We start from the raw sequence: 17,869 nt of genomic DNA, 5'->3' as shown, positions 1-17,869 counted from the left end.
CTAACAGCCCCCTTGGTAAGTCCTTTGAAGTCAAGTTACCAGAAGACAAGAAAATTAAATACCCAAATAATGCAAAAAAAAAAAAAAATCAGTTTAAGAGAAACAGTGGAGCCTTTATGTGGTAAAATCACAAATGAAGAGGCTGTAGCAGTAAGCTTACAAAAGGTTGGGCTCCTCTGGCCATTTATTTTGTTAGGAAGCTCACCAAGATAGAGAAGTTTTATCTGAACTTGAGGAGCACCGATCTGCCTACTTACAACTGGAGAAACAGACTGAAAACAAACAAGAAATCCACAGCGTGGGGCTGGACTCGGCGGCTCTCAGGGGATCCTTAGAGAAGTGGCTGCGCCCAGGAAGGAGCCTCCATTTGCCGAAAACGTCAAATTATTTTTTCCAGTTTTTGAATGAGCTGCAAACTTTATTTGAAAGGTTATCAGGGGGGGAAATGCAGCTTTAAAATAAAGACAGTGCATTTATGAAGAATAGGGATTCCTATGGCCTTAGTAGTAAAAGGATCTTAGTGATGAATTAGGGCTACTCACTTCATACTCACACCAGGACATTTGTTTTGCAGAGACCTGGAAATTAGAATTCGAGACATCCACTCTTAGATCTTGTATTCTTTCTGCTCTCTTACATTTCTTCCTTTTACCTTAGATGATACCAAAGGATAAAAACAAAAACTGTATTCCAAGGTATGCAGGCTTCGAGTGATAAGATCTTTTCCTCTTCCATGACCCTACTAAATAAGCTACTCTTTACCTCGATAAAGCCTTTTGGGCTCTGTCACTGGTTTCCAAAATGAGGCACATTTACAGTTGGTCAGGCTGTGCACTGCGTAACTAATTTGCGTTGTAGTCTATGGCTTCTGAAGCACTGCAACATGGTGGCCTTGATCGGGGGTCACCAGATCATTATGGGAAGAAAATAGACATGGCATTACATAATATAAAGTTATTTCCTGTTCACTTCTCTTTCAGTCCTTCTAATCTTGTATAAGAGAAAGTCTCCTTTGGCTCCTGGCATGTCTTTTAACACCTCTCCCGCCCTTGCTATTCACTGTTTAATTAAAAAAAAGGGACAGGCTTGACAGGCAATGGAATTCCTCAGTAGGGATATAAAATGTAATCAATGCATTTATTTAAATAAGAAATTAGGTCAATTTAGTGAAAATAAGTAAATAAGTAGTAAATTGGGTTTTTCATGGGTTTGGCAAAAAAGGTGTAGCTGGTCCCTACATGATTGGAGTTTGGAAAGCACTGGACAGTTATGACGGGAGCATCACAAACCCAAGGGCTTAGCTCGGGGCTGGTAGAGTGTGTTTTTTAGAGGGGAAATGATAAATCATGTTGATTTGATTTTAACCAATTCTGCAGTATTAGAAATATCCAGTCAATCTTTTTTCCACCTAGTTTTCCCCCCTTTGAAAACAGGTACAGCCCATTTCTAAAGCACATCGTTATGGTCGTTAGAATATTTTTATAACAGCAGTTACAAGGTAGAAAAAGCAAACCCCAGCCCTCAGTTCCGGTTTATTTAAGGATCGCAGAGCTCCAGACAATTGCTGTGATTTCCCTCTCAGGATTATGGGCTCTGTTTTTTCTCTTTGTCAAATTCAGAGAATCTTGTCTCCTTAGAATGGCATGGATTTGCCAGCAGGAAGACAACTTCAGATGGCAATGTACATTCTGCAAAATACAAAAACAAAACAAACACCAGAAAAAATAAATCCAGGAGTCTGATGCCATAAATTTTTGCACTAACAACTCCAAACTGTACATCAAGCTGTTTTATGAGGCGTGCATATTAAGTGCTGGCGTGTTTTATCACGTTCATGATATTTGGTACAAAATATATCAGACCAAAGGCCACATCCTCGGATCTTTTAAAAAATATTAACATGGAGGGGCGCCTGGGTGGCGCAGTCACTTAAGCGTCTGACTCTGGTTTCAGCTCAGGTCATGATCTCCGGGTTGTGAGATCGAGCCCCGCTTCGGGCTCCACACTCAGTGGGAAGTCTGCTTGGAATTCTATCTCCCTCTCCTCTCCCCCCCTCCAAATAAATTTTTTAAATATAGATTAACATAGACAAGGCACTTGAAGATATGAGATTTCATTCCCTAAGGGATCCTTTAGTTAGATTATGACTGGTTACTGTCTCGCACGACTCCTAGTCCATCCAGGTTATATTCTCAGCACAGGTGCATGGTATGTAACAGGTGCATCGCACCCCAGAGAGGCCCTGAGGAACGGGCCTCTGGTAGGTGCTGGCAGCCAAACTCCTAGTACCCGCTCTCCCCGGGAGCCGCTGGGCTCCCACCCTAGAGCGAACCCACATCTGATCCTGGGAGGCTTCTGACCAGAATTCTCACAGCTCCCTGGAGGGAAGCAGGCAGGACATGGAGGGTCCTAAAGCATTGAGCAGAGTGGAGAACAGTTAACACAAACTAGTTAAACAGTTAAACAAACAGTTAAAACAAACAGTTCTCCACCCCACCCCACCCCCGGACCAAAGGTCAGGGGTTGTCAGGAATCTGGGAGATCCAAACCCAGACTTGTCCAGTGGATTCACTCAGGTTCGCAGACCAGGTGAAAAACCAGCCCTCTTAGGAATGTGGTTCTTCTCCCAAATAAACTGGGAATTAGATGGACTGTGGTCCTTGGGATGGCTCAGTGTAACTGCGCCACTCCTGTTAGATCCCAGAATACAGTCCCCCAGGTCCTGGCCGGGAGGACTGAGGCTGCCCCTCTCCGAGGTCCTTCACCATGGGAAACAGCAAGTTGATTTCTAAAGGCTCCCCTACCTCTACTGCCATGATTTTTTATTTGATTTCTTGTCTATATTCCAATTTCCTTTCCACCATCTGAAGATAAAATATTTTTCTATCTTCATGGATATAATGAACATTTTAAAGCTCCATGTATCTATTCGGTTTCCTCCCTAATTACAAGCTGGTAGTTGGTTTTCTGTACCACCTGCAAGCACTTAAAATAATCGTTCCAGCTCTTATAATTACATCTTAATTATTTCTGAGCAGATCCCTGCTTTCATCCTTATGCTAAGATTGCATGATTAATGCATTCAATCTCTGAAACCTAATCTTTTTATTATCTGTTGTGTTTTTTGTTCCCTTCGGTGACCGAAACATGCACGTTTACTTAAGTGCAGGAACAATGATCACCCTCTTTTCTAATGTGTACTCTTCCTGCAAATGGTCCAAACTGTCCTTTTCTGTAAAAGTGCCAAGCATATGACAGAAGCCCAAGTCAAGTAGCAGATCGGAGTTACAGATTTGTGATCAAATGGTCATCGACGCTGTTCCCATCTTTTGTTTCCATAAGGAATGGCTTTCTACACATGATTTTGTTGGGTTGAGGGATGCATTTTGAATTTTGGTAGCTGTTCTACGTCACCCTCCACAGATACAGTACCTCCAGTCCAGGAAGATATGAACCCTTTTCCCCACACACTCACCAACCCAGTACATCGTAACATTCTTTTGAATTTTGCTAGATCTTATTTGAAAAAAATGAAACTTCATTGTTTTAATTTAGATTTCATTAATCATGAGGGAGATTAAGTCTCTTTCTATGTGTTAACAAGTACTTATATTTATTTTTCCACGGACTGTTTCCATTCTTTGACCAAAGATTTAGTTATATTCTTTCCTATTTGTTTGTTGGTCATTGACTACTTACTTGACTTATAAGAATTCTTTCAATGTTAGGTAAATTCGTATTTTACTACATGTTTGCATGTTTTCCCAGTTTGATCTCTAGTTTTTGAATGTATGAGGTTCTTTCCAGGTAAAAATTTTAAAATGTACCAGGTGAAATATAAAGTGTTTCGTGGCATTTGGGGTTTATGTCATGCCTTCTCCATTCAGAAATTATTTTTAAAATTATTTCACATCTTTTTTTCTAATGACCTTATTTGTAAGATTTACATAATTTTTAAAGATTTATTTATTTATTTATTTGAGAGACAGAGTGCGTGAGTGTGCCCCAGAGCACATGGAAGGGCAGCAGAGGGGGAGGGAGAGGGACAAGCAGACAGACTCTGCCCTAAGCGTGGAGCCCTACGTGGGGCTCGATCCCACGACCCCGAGCTCATGACCTGAGCTGAAATCAAGAGGTTGAGGGTTAACCAATTGAGTCACCCATGTGCCCCTCTAAGATTTACATTTTAAATCCAATTAAAATTTATTTGGACAAAAGAAGGTGGAAGTCCCACTTTTTTCTCATTGAGCTCCCATCCTCTCCTGTACCTTTACCATATTCTCAGTTGCCCTTAATATTTGAACCTGCTTCTGGACTCCCTGATCGATTACATTGATCTGACTCTTCGTGAGACAGTAGCAAGCTGTGATAATGATTCAGCTTTTATAATGGCATCTAGTGTCTCATAAAGCTGGTTTCCCTTCTATTCTCTTTTTCAAAATTTCCCTATCCTTGCACACTTACTTTTCCCATGTGGTGTTAGAATTCCAGTCATTTCATTGGGACCCTCTAGAAAGTTTATTGAGATCGAATTTTATGTGTAAGTTAATTGCAGGATAATTGACATCTGTACAACTAATGTTTCCCTGTCCAGCAAGAGAATGTCTTTCCATTCATCATGTCTTCCCGTCCATACAAAATTCATATGAATATAACTTTAAAACATTTCCTGAGAGAAATCTTATTTCTCTTTTTTGGCAAAGTGATTAAAAACAAAAACCAAAAAAATCCTCCCTATGTTAAGGTAAGCTAATTCGGCACCTAATTACATTAGCAGAATCCTTCATAGCAGCACCCAGATGAATATAATATAAATATTTGATTAAATATAATTGGTCAATAATTTGATCAAATATAAATATTTGATTAAATATAAATGAGACAAGGTATGTGCGCACCAAGGGCTGTCTTAGGTTTCTACCTAGTATATAACATGTCATATATATATATACATCTTAGGGATTCCTGCAGACGTACGATATCTTAAGGACTCTTGTTTTGCTAAGTCTTATCAGGGTTAGGTGTTAAATAATATCGAATGCCATTTCAACATCTGTTGGACATGAACCAGTTCTTTCTCTTCCGTGATAAAATAATGGGGTGCATTGTAGCACTAGGTCCCCAAATAGTGAACCAAGCTTTCATTCCTAGCGTGAACCACATGTAATCATGGAGAGGCATCTCTCAAGGTATAACTAAAGTAATTTTACTAAAACTTTTAGTGGTTTGGTTTTTGTTTGTTTGTTTTTTTTACATTAATAATTCTTGGGTGAGATAGGTTTGTAGCATCCATCTACTTTTTTTGTGGGGTGAAGATTGGGGTCTTAAACTTATGCCAGCTTCAAAGAAAGGGTCCACACAGCCAGAAATGTAAAGAGGCCTCTAGGAGAGCAGTCTCAGACTGGCCAGAAAGGAAACCGGGACCTCAGTCCTACAACCGCAAAGGCGGAGTTCTGCCAACGAGCCTGAGCTTGGAAACAAATGTTTCTTTAGAGCCTCCAGACAAGAACTCAGCCCTGAGGGCACCGTGACTTCAGTCTTGGGATCCCCAGTCCCACCGCGCTGGATTTGTCCACTGCTTCCCAACTAGTGGAATAACAAGTGTCATCTGAACTTTAAGGAGCTTGGAATCACCTGGAAATTCGTGAATGAGATTCAGTAGGTCAGAAGTGGGATTTGAGATTCTGCATTTCTAACAAGCCCCCAGGTGACGCTGATGCTGTGGGCCCATGGGCCTCACTGTGCATGGCAAGCATATAAGTAGCTTTCGAGCGTCATCTGAACCTTGTGAATTTAATAGTCTGACCCCGTGCGGCGCTGGGGTAGCTCAGTCGGTTGAGCGTCCGAATCTCGGTTTCAGCTGAGGTCCTGATATCAGGGTTGTGGGATCGGCCCCCTTTCGGGCTCCACACTTAGGGTGGTGATTGCTTGGGACTCTCCCCCTCTCCCTCTCCCCCTCCCCCACCCTCTCTCTCTAAAATAAATAAATCTTTAAAAAAATACATAGACTTTCCCTGTAAAACCAGTGGAGCTTACCGGTTTTGTGTTTTGTTTTGCTTTGTTTTATATTGTTTTGTTTTTTGGTGGGCATAGCTCTTTGACAACTCTCAATTTCTTTTCTGATAATTGGTTTAATTAGATTTTCTTTGTCATCTATAATCATTTCTGTTATATTTTTCCAGACATCTGTGCTTTTAATCTAGGTTTTCAAATTCATTTCCATAATTGAACAAAATAAGTTTTTATAATTAATTTCCATTCTCCAGAAAATTCCTCCTTCAAATATTTTATACTAGGTTTAGGTTTCCCCCCCTTTTCTTATTGATCATATTATCTGACTTGGGGTTTGTGTTTGGTTTTTTTTTTTTTAAAGAACCAGCTCTGGATTTGTTCTATCATGTTTCTGCTTTCTCTTACCAGTTGCTTTTATCTTGATTTCTTTACATGTGTATTCACTGCTCTTTAACTTTGTGATTTGAATGTTTAATGCTCTCATTTTCATTGTTGGTGTGTGTGTGACATCCCCTTACAGAGGCATGTGAACCAAAGTTAACAAATCTGAGCTCTGAGTCCAAGACTCACTTCTGTGACCTCATCTCCCAGAGGCAATGTCTTGGCATAAATGCTTTTATCTAAGCACCTGAAAAGCCTCTGGAGATCACCTGACTTGCTACAGCACCTCCCCACCCCCTTCCCACCCCCATGTCACTGAAAGAACAGATCTGGCAGGCTTGCATTTTGCAAAGCAGTGGGGGCCAGGGATTGAGAATTAGGGATGTAAGTGGCTGTGGTGCAAGGCAGCCGGTTGCCGCCCCCTGTCAGCCCCACCCCTACACTCCAGCCCCTCTGCACCCCTGCTGGCTCCCTAGTGGCTCCTGTGTCTGACAGGTGGAGGGGAGAGTGCTGCCCAAGGATTCCATTCTTTCCTAACCAAGACTGTCTAACTCCCTTGAACTCCACTGTGGAAAAATCAGAAGGGGCTCAAACATCCAGCTTTGGGACCACGTGTCAGCCCTTCTTTCCTCCCTCCTGTGGGATTCTGTTTCAGTCCAATTTTCCTCTCCCCTTCTCGCCCTTTGTCCCTCACAGTAGATTTGAAAGCCAAGGAGGTTAGGATTCTGTTGGTCTTCTCTCTGTGCTCTGCGCCCTCCGACACTACAGCACCTGGCCCCGTCCTTAGAGCCCGGCTCCCCTAGGTCTGTGCCTGGCCAGCCTCTCCTCCTCCTAGCCTGTCACGTGGGGCTGGGGAGGGCAGGGGAACACTGGGCACGTTGCTATGGTGACTTCCCTGTTGACAGCAGAACCACTGACTCCAGCAGGTCCCACTGTCCATTTTTGCCTCCTTCTTGTGTCGTAGAAATGTTACGAGAAGCCCATGAAAGTGAAGCAGGTTTGAGCTCAGTGTTGTCCAGGGATGTTTGAGCCTGACCTTGGCTCCATCAGACCCCTGTCTGACGCTTCCTACTGCGCTCTGTCTGGGAACATCCGTCCATACCCCTTGGAGCCGTTCAGGGGGAGTGTAGCATCTTCCAGATGAATCTGGCGTTACTTCCTTTACTGACTTGTCACTCGGAAAGACTGTTGTCAGAATCCCTAGGTGATCACTATCTAGATGAAGTGTTGGACCCAACGCCATCCGCTTTTCAGAAAAAAAAAGTCACTCTAAACCCCAGTAACAAATAGGTGATAAGTTGTTTTTCTCATTTGAAAAGATCTTTGGTTGATTCCCCAGGCTCTGCACAGACTACTCAGAAATGTCTAGAGACCCAGGGGAATTCTTGATTCTGCTGCTGAGTTTCCACCTGAGAGCAATCCCAGAAGGCTTTGGGGAAAAAAAGTAAAATCAACTTTATGTTAAAATGTAAATGTACATAAAAATCGATGTTGATGTGGTTGCAATTATTTTAAACACAGAGAGGGAGACGGGTTGCTCTGAAATGTCCCCCTTGGAAAAGCTAAAGTGGTTTTCAAGAAATTACTTGGGAATTTTAACTTTTAGAAACCTGGGGTGGATAAAGACAGAAACGATGGCTTAGATTTGTGAGTGACTTTAACGGCAAAAATGCTGTCGACGCCGGTTTTGTTTTCTGCTGGCGGTGCGCCTGTGTGGTATGTTTGGACATTATTAGCCACCTTTTAAAGATAAGAAAAATCGACTCAAAATAAATGCATTCATTCCCTCGGTGACCCCCTGAGCAGCTGCGGCAGTGACTAGCTCGGGTCTGGGGGCACATCGGCATCAGCGGGGAGCTTTCTAAAACTCCGATGCCTGCTTCCCGCCCCCGAGAGAGTCTTACCGTGCAGGCGAGACTGAGCCAAGTGCCCCCGTGTTTAAAGCACCTCGCTCAAAACTATACAGAGACTAGCATTATCGGGTCTGAGATTCAGGTATACTCACTCCAGATTCAGTGCATTTCCCACTTTTCCTTCCTCTCAAAAGAAATCTGAAATTCAAATGTAAAAGAATTCCAGTTCTCATTCAGAGTTGTGTTCCTGCCTCCTGTCAGCCCTTCAACATAATGCAGAAGTCTGAAATCATGATCTGTCTCTAGAGGTGAAATCCCTGCTACTCAGTACACCTTCCCTTTCTTTTTCTTCCTGCTTTCTCTTTTCCGATATGGACTAAGTCATCCCCAAGACGGCTAGAGCCAATTAAGTATTTTTTCACAGTCTGTTGACATGAATGAGGAGAGCTGTGTCAGAACCACATGGCTTGTACGGGAAGTTTATCACGTCTCGATAATGATGTGAGCCAGCGCTGGGGAGAAATCTATTTGTGGAAGACACTGGGAAGCTTTAATTTATTGTACAAGGTTCTCTTTGATGACCCTTAGTCATTCCACCTGTCAACAAGCAAAGACAGTTGTCTTCTGAGATCCGAGGTTAATTCGAGAGAGAGCGGTTCAAAAGACAGCAGAAATATCTAGCATGAGAGTTGTATATTCAGTTTTATGAGGTCAGCCTTCTTGAAAGAAAAGGCATTGTCTTGGGATTGGGATTATGAATTTTCACTGGTGCTAATGCAGCTGAAAAGAGTATTTCAAAAGCAAGAGCCCAACTGGGCATTGATAAAAGACTTAAAGTCTGTGCAGAATTAATTTTTAAAAGCACTTTTCGGTTTGCGCTCTCCCCCCCTTCTAGCAGACCACACAGTGGAGGCAGACCCAGTCAGCAGGCTGTGGTCTGGTGTATACCACTGTGTTCTCAGAAACCCTCCTTCTCTGCATACTGGCTTCTGAACTCTTAGGGATAAAAAGGGTGCATTTTACATTTTGATGAGATAGCGGGTACAACACAGACCTCCTACAAAGGCCAAACCATGTGGTTATTGACAGAGCCAGTGCCTAGAGAGCAAGGCGTATTCATCAGCTGAAGCAGAAGACCGTCTTTTCTGCAAGTCGAGATATAGATGTTACAGCAGATTAAATGTTTTTTAAAATGCATTTTATTATTCACTGTGCTACCTCCAAAGACATACAACGATGACAAAAGCAGATCAGCAGTAGCCAGCGGTTTCCGAAAGAGCTGCCCACAGTCAAATTACAGCCTTTGAATTTACTAGAAATTTCCATAAAGGGGGAGTCAAAGGATACGTTCATCCTTGCCTGATTCCTCAAATGATTCAGTGGGCCTAAATATTCTCGCAAATGATGAAACTCGTGTCTGGGGTAGATTTCAGGTGACGAGGAAGTATTTTCCCCAATTCCGGAAGTCCAAAACCTTCACTGATATTTGCTTGATGCCTCATGGATATGTTTCTCAGCAGAAGTCTGGAGACAAGAGCTTTAGGGCCTTCTGGAGGTGTTGGTCTTCTGAGCGGTGCCACTGCGACCACTGTCCGAGAGGAAAGGTGAATCCTTCGCGAAATGTCTATAAAAGACACGTTTGGGGCTTGTTCACCACGACTGGTATCTTCCCATCCTCGTGTTCTCAGCCACCCTGTCCCTGGAAACTGAGACTATTTCCACTCTTCAGCAGACAACCAATTCTTGTTAATACTGCTTTGCCAATAATTAACCACAAATAGTATTAGCTGAGACGCCTGCGTACTGGGTGTGTTCACCGGGCTTGGTAAATGAGTCTGTAACCGTGACCCAGCATTTCATCCAGTGATAGTCGCCTGGAGCTTTGGAATGTTGGTCACACCACGTTCCTCTGTGGCTGCGGGCCTTCCACCCTGAGCTGGCTGCCTCCTGTCCCAGCCTCTACCCATGCAAGAGCCAGCAGCAAGGAGATCAGAATTCTTTCAAAAAACAAATCAATTCCAGAAAAATCAACAACCCAGCATTTTGGAAAATATGTCTGTTTTTCTCTCCTTGTGTGCTTTCAAATGCAAATGTTCCATCAAGAACCTAGGTGCCAATATCACAATATTTCCCCCCACCCATACACTTGCTTTAAAGCATCGATTGTGTTATTTTTTTTTTTAACCCGGAAAGGTCTCCAAGGACATGCCTTAGATAACCATTTAACTCCTTAGCTATTTTTTTGAGACTGCTGTTAATATTGGCTAGCGATAGACTCTCCCTCCCCCCCCCGCATTCAAAATATCAAAGAATCAAACTCAGAACTTAAAGTGGAGTCCCTACGGTGGCTTTCGCAACACTGAAAGGAACAGGACTAAAGGAAATGGAACAGGGGGTGTTTGTCTTGCAACTCATTGAAAACACACAAGTGGTTCAGCCAAAAAACCAAAAACAAGCAAAACCAAAGTTTCTCGGAAGGAATTCTTTCAATTCCCTCTCAGACACCACATTAAAGTCAAGGCATAATAAGAGCCGGAGATACGAACCACCAAAGGTCTCTGTTCAAGCTCTGCCACTCCAGGTGGGGTTTATAGTCAAGCAGCCTGTAGAAATGCAGATTCCGAGGCCCCACCCCAGACAACTCAGTTGCACTGTGTCACTGGGGGCTGTCTAAACTTTTTCTTCTTCCTTGTACGTCAGTCTTTTAAAAATTTTTTTTAATTTAAATTCAATTTAATTAACATATAGTGTATTATTACTTTGAGGGGTAGAATTCAGTGATTGGTCAGTTGCATATAACACCCTGTGCTCATCACATCATGTGCGCTCCTTAATGCCCGTCACCCAGTTACCCCATCCCCTGCTCATCTCCCCTCCAGCAACCCTCAGTTTGTCCCCTAGAGTTAAGCGTCTCCTATATTGCATTCTGATGTGCCCTTAGGGTGCCTACACACCACCCGGGATGCTGTGAAAATGCAGGTTCCAACGAAGTTGGAAGTGCCAGCCCCGGAAGGGGTGTGGGGGATCCTGCTGCCGCTGAGTCTGGAGTGGAAACCCTGTCATCCCTCCCTAAGGGGGTTAAATCAATCATATTGCCCCAGATCTGGGGCTTCTGCATCCCTGATATCAGCATGGATTTATTTACGCCCCGTGGCAGAGGAAGGCAGTGATTGCTCACCTCGGCAGACAGGGGTGTGGCAGCCCTCGTCATGAAGGGAGCACCACACCACCGGGCTCCCCAGCCCTCACTCTGGGGCTCCCTGATCTAGGCTTGCAAGGCTCGGCTTGAGAGCTACAGTAAGATGCATGGGAAGCAGCTTCAGTGAGTCCAAAGGGCACACGCTTAGGTGTCCGGCACCTCCCCGCTGCAGGACTCTGAACACGGCATGGGATTTAGCCTCTTCCACGGTAGAGAGATGATGAGGGATCCAATCTGTGAAAGCCATCACGGCCTCTGATCTGGGAGTGCCCAGGACATCATCCAGCAACGGCTTTGACAGCTGACTCAGAAACAATTGTAACTAACATGGAAGAAGAAACCGTTTGCCTGCCTGAGCGGTAACAAGACACCTTTGTCCAAGTGAGAATGGGTACCATGTGTCTTACTCATGTTTATTTCATGGACTACAAAGTCTGAGCTTCTATCAGTAACAAGCTATTTCCAGTTCAAATACCTATTTATAGTTTATCAGACAAAAGAATGCGGTGTCAGCCTAGTCTGGGAATATGGGCAAATCTTTCTTGCTAAAAGGCAACTGAGACAATTCAGAGTTGGCCTAAAAAAAAAAGAAAAAGAAAAAATGAAAGGAGGGAATCTAATATAATCAATAGCCCATTCAGTTCTTTTGTGTAGGAGTTAGCATTATTTAAACAATCAGACATACAGCAGATGATGACCAGGTCCTCTATTCTGTGTATTGTCACCTAAGGAACCTCTTTTGGTCACTGGATCTCTGACACCCGGGCAAGCAGCTGCCACTCGCTCCCTCCTTTAAGAAGCTGGAAATGGAAGGCTTGTTTAACTTCTCAAGTCAGAAGCCAAAATCCCTACTCTCTTCCCCAGTTGAAATTGAAATCGTGGCTGGCTATCTTTCTGCAAAAACGGAAGAGTGTAGAGGTATAAACACAAGACTGAGGCTTGTGTGGATATGTGCCACACTCTGTTTGCCTGGATAAAAACCTGGTGGGCTTGAGAAATCTCTCCCTCCTGAGAACGTGATCAGCCATAGCCTCTCTGAAAATAAAACAACATCCCCTTATATCTTCACCATCTTAGTCGGCCACCATTTGTGTTCTTATGTTTCTAAAATATCAGTCAGTAGTGAATGGCTAAAACAAATTATTTGAAAAAATAAAATTTTCTGCCATCGAGCTCAGATTAGAAGAGAGAATAAAGCGAAATGAAACAAAGACACTGGGAAGAACACAGACACATATACATCATCCGGCCCAGCCCCCACTGCAAAAATCATGTGGCAATCTAAATTAAATTATAACTAATAGCAGCAGTTTTGTTCAAGTATCTCAGATTATCACTTTAGATGCTGAAGCTCAAGTGGTTTCCATGGAGATATTTTCTCTAGGAGATGTCAGCTACTATCTAATTTTTTTGTCCCTGATATATGACAACCTGAAGCTTTTAGTGCCTTTCATTTGGGGGGTTTTATGGTAGATAATCTCAATTTATTTTTATATGCATTTAAATGTGTGTTTTATTTGCAATTGGTTTCTGAGCCCAAAGTCTACAATTTTACATATTTTGAAACTTAGTAAATAAGAACCGTAACTATTTATCTCGTGTAGTAAAAAAAAAAAAGCTTCACTACTCCATCCTCTCCCTGCCTGCTCAACGGGACAAGTAAGAAATTTGAGGCTAAAGAACTCAAATCTCTCTTTAATATTCTGTTCTTACAACTGTCTTTTAAATCATGTATTTGTACTTCAGCACCTGCTTGGAAACATCCTCGGGTAATTTCTCACATTCTATAAATGCGATCAACCATTAGATTCTGACAGTGATGTTTTAAAATACAATTTGCACTATTCATGATTTCACAAGTGTTCCCATGATGGTAATAACCACTGTCTCTGTGCTGTTTGGGCCCATGAGGGACTCCGATCTAGAACCAAGGGAGTACCGGTCTTCAGTTCTCCTACAGTGTGGAGTCAGAGGTGACTGCATTGTTCGGCCGGTCCCGTCACTATGTGGAATTATCCTTTGTCAGATAAAATGTCCCTCATGCTCAGCGTTCGAAGCCAGACAAGTGCAGTCAGAAGCTTTTATATAACCTTGGCTTCCCCAGGCAGGCCGCCAACCACAGTGAAAATAACTGGGCTAAATGAGTTCGTTGCCTTAAACCCACGCAGTCGTGTTGATGATTTGCTAGAACCAGTGTTGACCATGTACGGTGATGGGGAACCACTTCTCCTAGTCCTGCCTTTACCGTGTTTATTTTCATATCAGAAACAGTTCAGCTTAGTGTTTCACAAGTGGTTTCTGGAGCCAGTGTCCCAGCTCTACTGGCTTACTGGTCATGGGACCTCAGACAAGCTTTCAGCCTTCCCAAATGGGCTGAATATGCCAGGATCTCGAGGTTCCATATGGGGATGAATTGAGTTAATACGTGAAAAGGACTTAGGCAGCGCCTGACTTGTAGGAAGTGCTGTTACATTCCCTAAATAGCTTGCTCCTGAAATTTGAATTTCATGTACATTTACGTGTCATGCTCCACAATGGAAGGAAAACGCTTCCGGGTTGATTCTACCCACGGCTTGCTCTTCTGGGCCCTAATGTGAGGAGTCACCCAAATGATGAGTAATTTTATAATCCTAGAACTCAGAGGTTTACTACTCATCACACAGAAACAACCTACCTTATGACTGGGGGCCTTGTGTGACGTCCCTCGCCTCCTGGCAGGTGGGGTTCAGAATTTGCCCCCCGGCACTCAGGAGCCCCGTTCATCTCTGCTGCAAGGAAAGGGCACCCCCCCTCACTGCTGCACAGCACTCAGAATAAGAGGTGCGGGTCACCCTGTCTTTTGCTTTCCTGGTAAATCCCTCCAAGAATGCAGCAAAGGGAAGGGCAAAACGCCTTTGGAACCAGAATAAAGCATTCATGCTTTCTATTCTTTTGGGGGGAGGAAAGCATATTTTTACTCACCCAGTTCTAAGATCTGATCACTTTACTGTATATGTATAATTATGGGGAGCAACACCCCCCAGGCCTGCTCTTAAAAGTGTGTTTGCTGTTTCCTTCCTTGCTTTCAACCTGAAGATGGAGGAAGAGGGAAAATGCCCCAGTACTGAGCTCTCAGATCGCTTCTCATGTGGCAAAGACAGTGTCCGTGTGTCGAGGGTGAATCTGACCCGTGTCTGAATATGTTTGGGGCCTATGATCTGTTTTCCTTCTCTGGGTGAGAAGGGCAGTAGGAGTGCACATAGGGCTCTGAAACCTCAGCCAGACTCTTCAACAAGCACGTGTGTGGGTGAAGAATCGCTCATCATCGATTCTTCCAGCAACGTGTTCTGCCCCTCCTACACTGGGCAGGAAAGGGGAGGAGAACTAATCTCTAGGTGTGCAAAGGAGACCTGGTCTGTGCATGGTCAGTAGAATGGGGGTGGCCAGACAGACAAGAGGACATGAGCAAGGGAAGTAAGCAAAAATATACACGTTTCTGTGAGACACCGAATCAGAGCTGACGTAGTGCCATGCTTTCAGAGGTTATTGTCACGTTCTATTATTCGGAAATCCAGGAGAAATTGTATTGAATATAATCTTTGCCTATTTGATGCAAGTCTGGTCTTGAGACTGTTAATATCTAGAGTCTGATTTTTGTTTGGTTTTGTTTGGTTTTGTTTTTTTGAAGTAGACTCCGTGCCCAACATGGGACTCAAATTCATGACCCCAAGATCAAGAGTCACGTGCTCTACCAACTGAACCAGCCAGTCTGTTTAGACCTACTCATGACATTTCCCAAATTATAGGTTCCTTGATACTGCCGCACCCCTGGAGTGGCTCAGCTCTCGGAGCAGGCCGGGCGTGGGACGGAGCAGAATGGCGCACGTGTCGTCGTGAGCTTTGTGCTCTGGTCTCACTCACGCCTCTTGGTTTCCATGTTTCCCAATGTGCATTTCCCAGAGGATGTCGGGACCCTTCACAGTTGCCGTGAAATCATTTCAAATATATCTATCAAAATAGCAATTGCTGTGCTTGCCAGAATAAAACAGATCTGCCTCAAGCGGGTAAGGACTCACACACTAGGACAACCAGGCTTAAGTTATAAATAAAGCCATGAAAATAGGGGTGCTCACGCGAGAACCAGAGCCCTGCCCGTTGAATTCTGTAAGGAGTCCTCTTGCACCTGAGGGTTTCCCACTGGTCATTTCTGATAATCGCCAAAGACTAGTGGACACAGGAACCACTGGTGCCTTTCCGTAGTCAATGCGCTCATTTCCTTTATTGGGAGAATAAGCTGCTGCCTTGCTGTAAGGGTTGAGTCGAGCTTAGGTAGCTGACTTCCAAAATTAGACCTGCACCGGAGACTTGATTATTAGAGGAGGCTACAGAAACATTTGCATACATAGCTCTGAATGGACTGATTTTAACAAACATCTCCTTAGCTCTTGCTTCTCGTCTACACTACGTGTCCTTGGGACCACACACATAATTAGGACTGGCACCTGCCTGTACGAGGAAGCCTACCATGTAAGGAGGGATGAGAATTCAGACTGATCACCCTTGACAAGAGTGCCAGACACGTGGCCAAGGATAGTTTTAGGAAAGAGGTAAGACTTGGTGGACACAGAGAGGAGAGGCAAGGTGGATGTGAGAAGGCCACATGGATGAGCAAGGACACGTCGACCTGAAGCATCAGGAATGGAACAGTGGTCCTGGCAGGGAAGAAGCAGGAGAGAAATTCAGCTCAAAGGAGGCCTCCCTCCCCCTGCCAAGGAGTTTGGATTTGAAACCAAAGGCAATCCTGGGATATTTTTAAATGTTCTCTTCTAAGTCTTGTTGTTCTTCTCAGGTCATCTTGGGTCATCCCCACACCTTCCACTACTGTTTGTTTAGTACTTCAGGGGAACCACAGAGGCATATCCGTATCTCTAGACATCTGTGTTTCTCTGCAGTTTTGTGGCGAGGACGTAAAACCATAAAGTGTGTTTTGAAGCAGAGAGAAACTGTGCTACTTTCTACCATCCACACTGCAGGAAGCAGAAAAGCAAACAGTTTCATAGTATCATGAATATCACACAATAGAATAGTAACAAAATTGTCACTGTAATTTTTTGTCTCCATGCTTCATATATTTTGAAGGGTCATATTGTTTAAAAGTGGTGGAGAAAACTGGGGATGTACTGTATGGTGACTAACATAATATAATAAAAAATCATTATTTAAAAAAAAAAAAGATAAAAGTGGTGGAGAGATTTCTGTGTTTATCGAAAGGAGGTGAGAAACAGGAGCCACTCGTAAAACAGCAAACGTCCAGCAGATCTCTCCATCTGAGTGTCCCGTAAGCACCTCAAACTCAGTACATCCAAGACAAACCAGATTTTTCTCCCACATCCCCTAAAAAGATTCCTCCTCCCATAGTCCTGCCCAAGCTAATATGTCTGAACGCTGGGACTTCCTCACCTGGCTGTCTCTTCCCAGCCCTCAAAAGGCCAGATGGGGAAGACGGTTGACTTTGGAATTAATCCTGCCGGATTTCCAATCCCAGCTGGGCCGCTTACAAGCATCCTTGGGCTTTCTTAGTATCTGTGTTTTAATCAAACCGACAGATCTGAGTAGCACTGATGGCCAAGCTGATTTGAAATATGATGCATCCAGGAAAGAATAATCTTCCTGGTCTGAAGTAAGAATATCAACTTGAAGAGAGAAAGGGTTAAATAGCATTTGCTGGTAGAATCTGAAATCTCTCTTTTTTTGGTTGCCCTATTTGCTAGGGAAAAGAAGAAGGAAGGCTCTACCTACTTTTCTTTTGTTTTTTTTTGTTTTTTTTTTTTTTTTTTAGTTATTTGTTTGACAGAGAGAGCCGAAGCAGGGTGAGCGGGAGAGAAAGAGGCAAACTCCCTGCTGAGCGGGGAGCCTGACGCGGGGCTCCATCCCAGGACCCTGGGATCTTAACCCACCGAGCCACGCAGGTGCCCCTTGACCTACTTTTCATCATTATCCTGGGAATCCTCAGAAGTATAGAGCTCGAGGATGAGCCTTGGAAAACCTGAGTCCTCAGTGAGATTCTCCTTGAATCATAACATAAGCCTGTTTCCTCAGTGTGTACACATTGAATTATGCCAAACAACTAATTTAATTTTTTTTAAATATCTCATTGATGCCGTCCAGTAGCCAGGGCTCTGACTACACTAGGTAGTCTGCTAAAGGAGAAGCTGCTTCTGTTGGAATATTTGCCTTAAACCTTAGCCTCTCGAGCAGAAGTTCAGCGAATGTGAAGTCCTCTTCGAAGCTGAATTGGCTGGTATGGATAATGATAGATATTCTGCTGACCTATAGAAAGACTTCAGGATCTATTTGCCCTGTGTGTCCTTGAAACGTATCTTAGAGAAGATTGAAATTGAATACCACTGGTTCTTTTTTTTTTTTTTTTTTTTTACAATAGGGA

The 17,869-nt window shown here is 43.6% G+C and overlaps 1 protein-coding gene across 1 annotated transcript in view; it reads left to right on the top strand.

Annotated features, from left to right (window-relative positions):
- The window catches only part of CNTNAP2 (contactin associated protein 2), a 1,324,851-nt gene that overhangs the window by 1,301,182 nt on the left and 5,800 nt on the right, over positions 1-17,869 (top strand). The gene's annotated exons all lie outside the window — the stretch shown is intronic.

The sequence above is a fragment of the Ursus maritimus genome, unplaced genomic scaffold (genome assembly GCF_017311325.1).
Source record: "Ursus maritimus isolate PB19 unplaced genomic scaffold, ASM1731132v1 scaffold_3, whole genome shotgun sequence".
Taxonomy (NCBI): domain Eukaryota; kingdom Metazoa; phylum Chordata; class Mammalia; order Carnivora; family Ursidae; genus Ursus; species Ursus maritimus.
The sequence above is the reverse complement of the archived record's forward strand: the minus strand, read 5'-3'. Positions and strand labels throughout refer to the sequence as shown.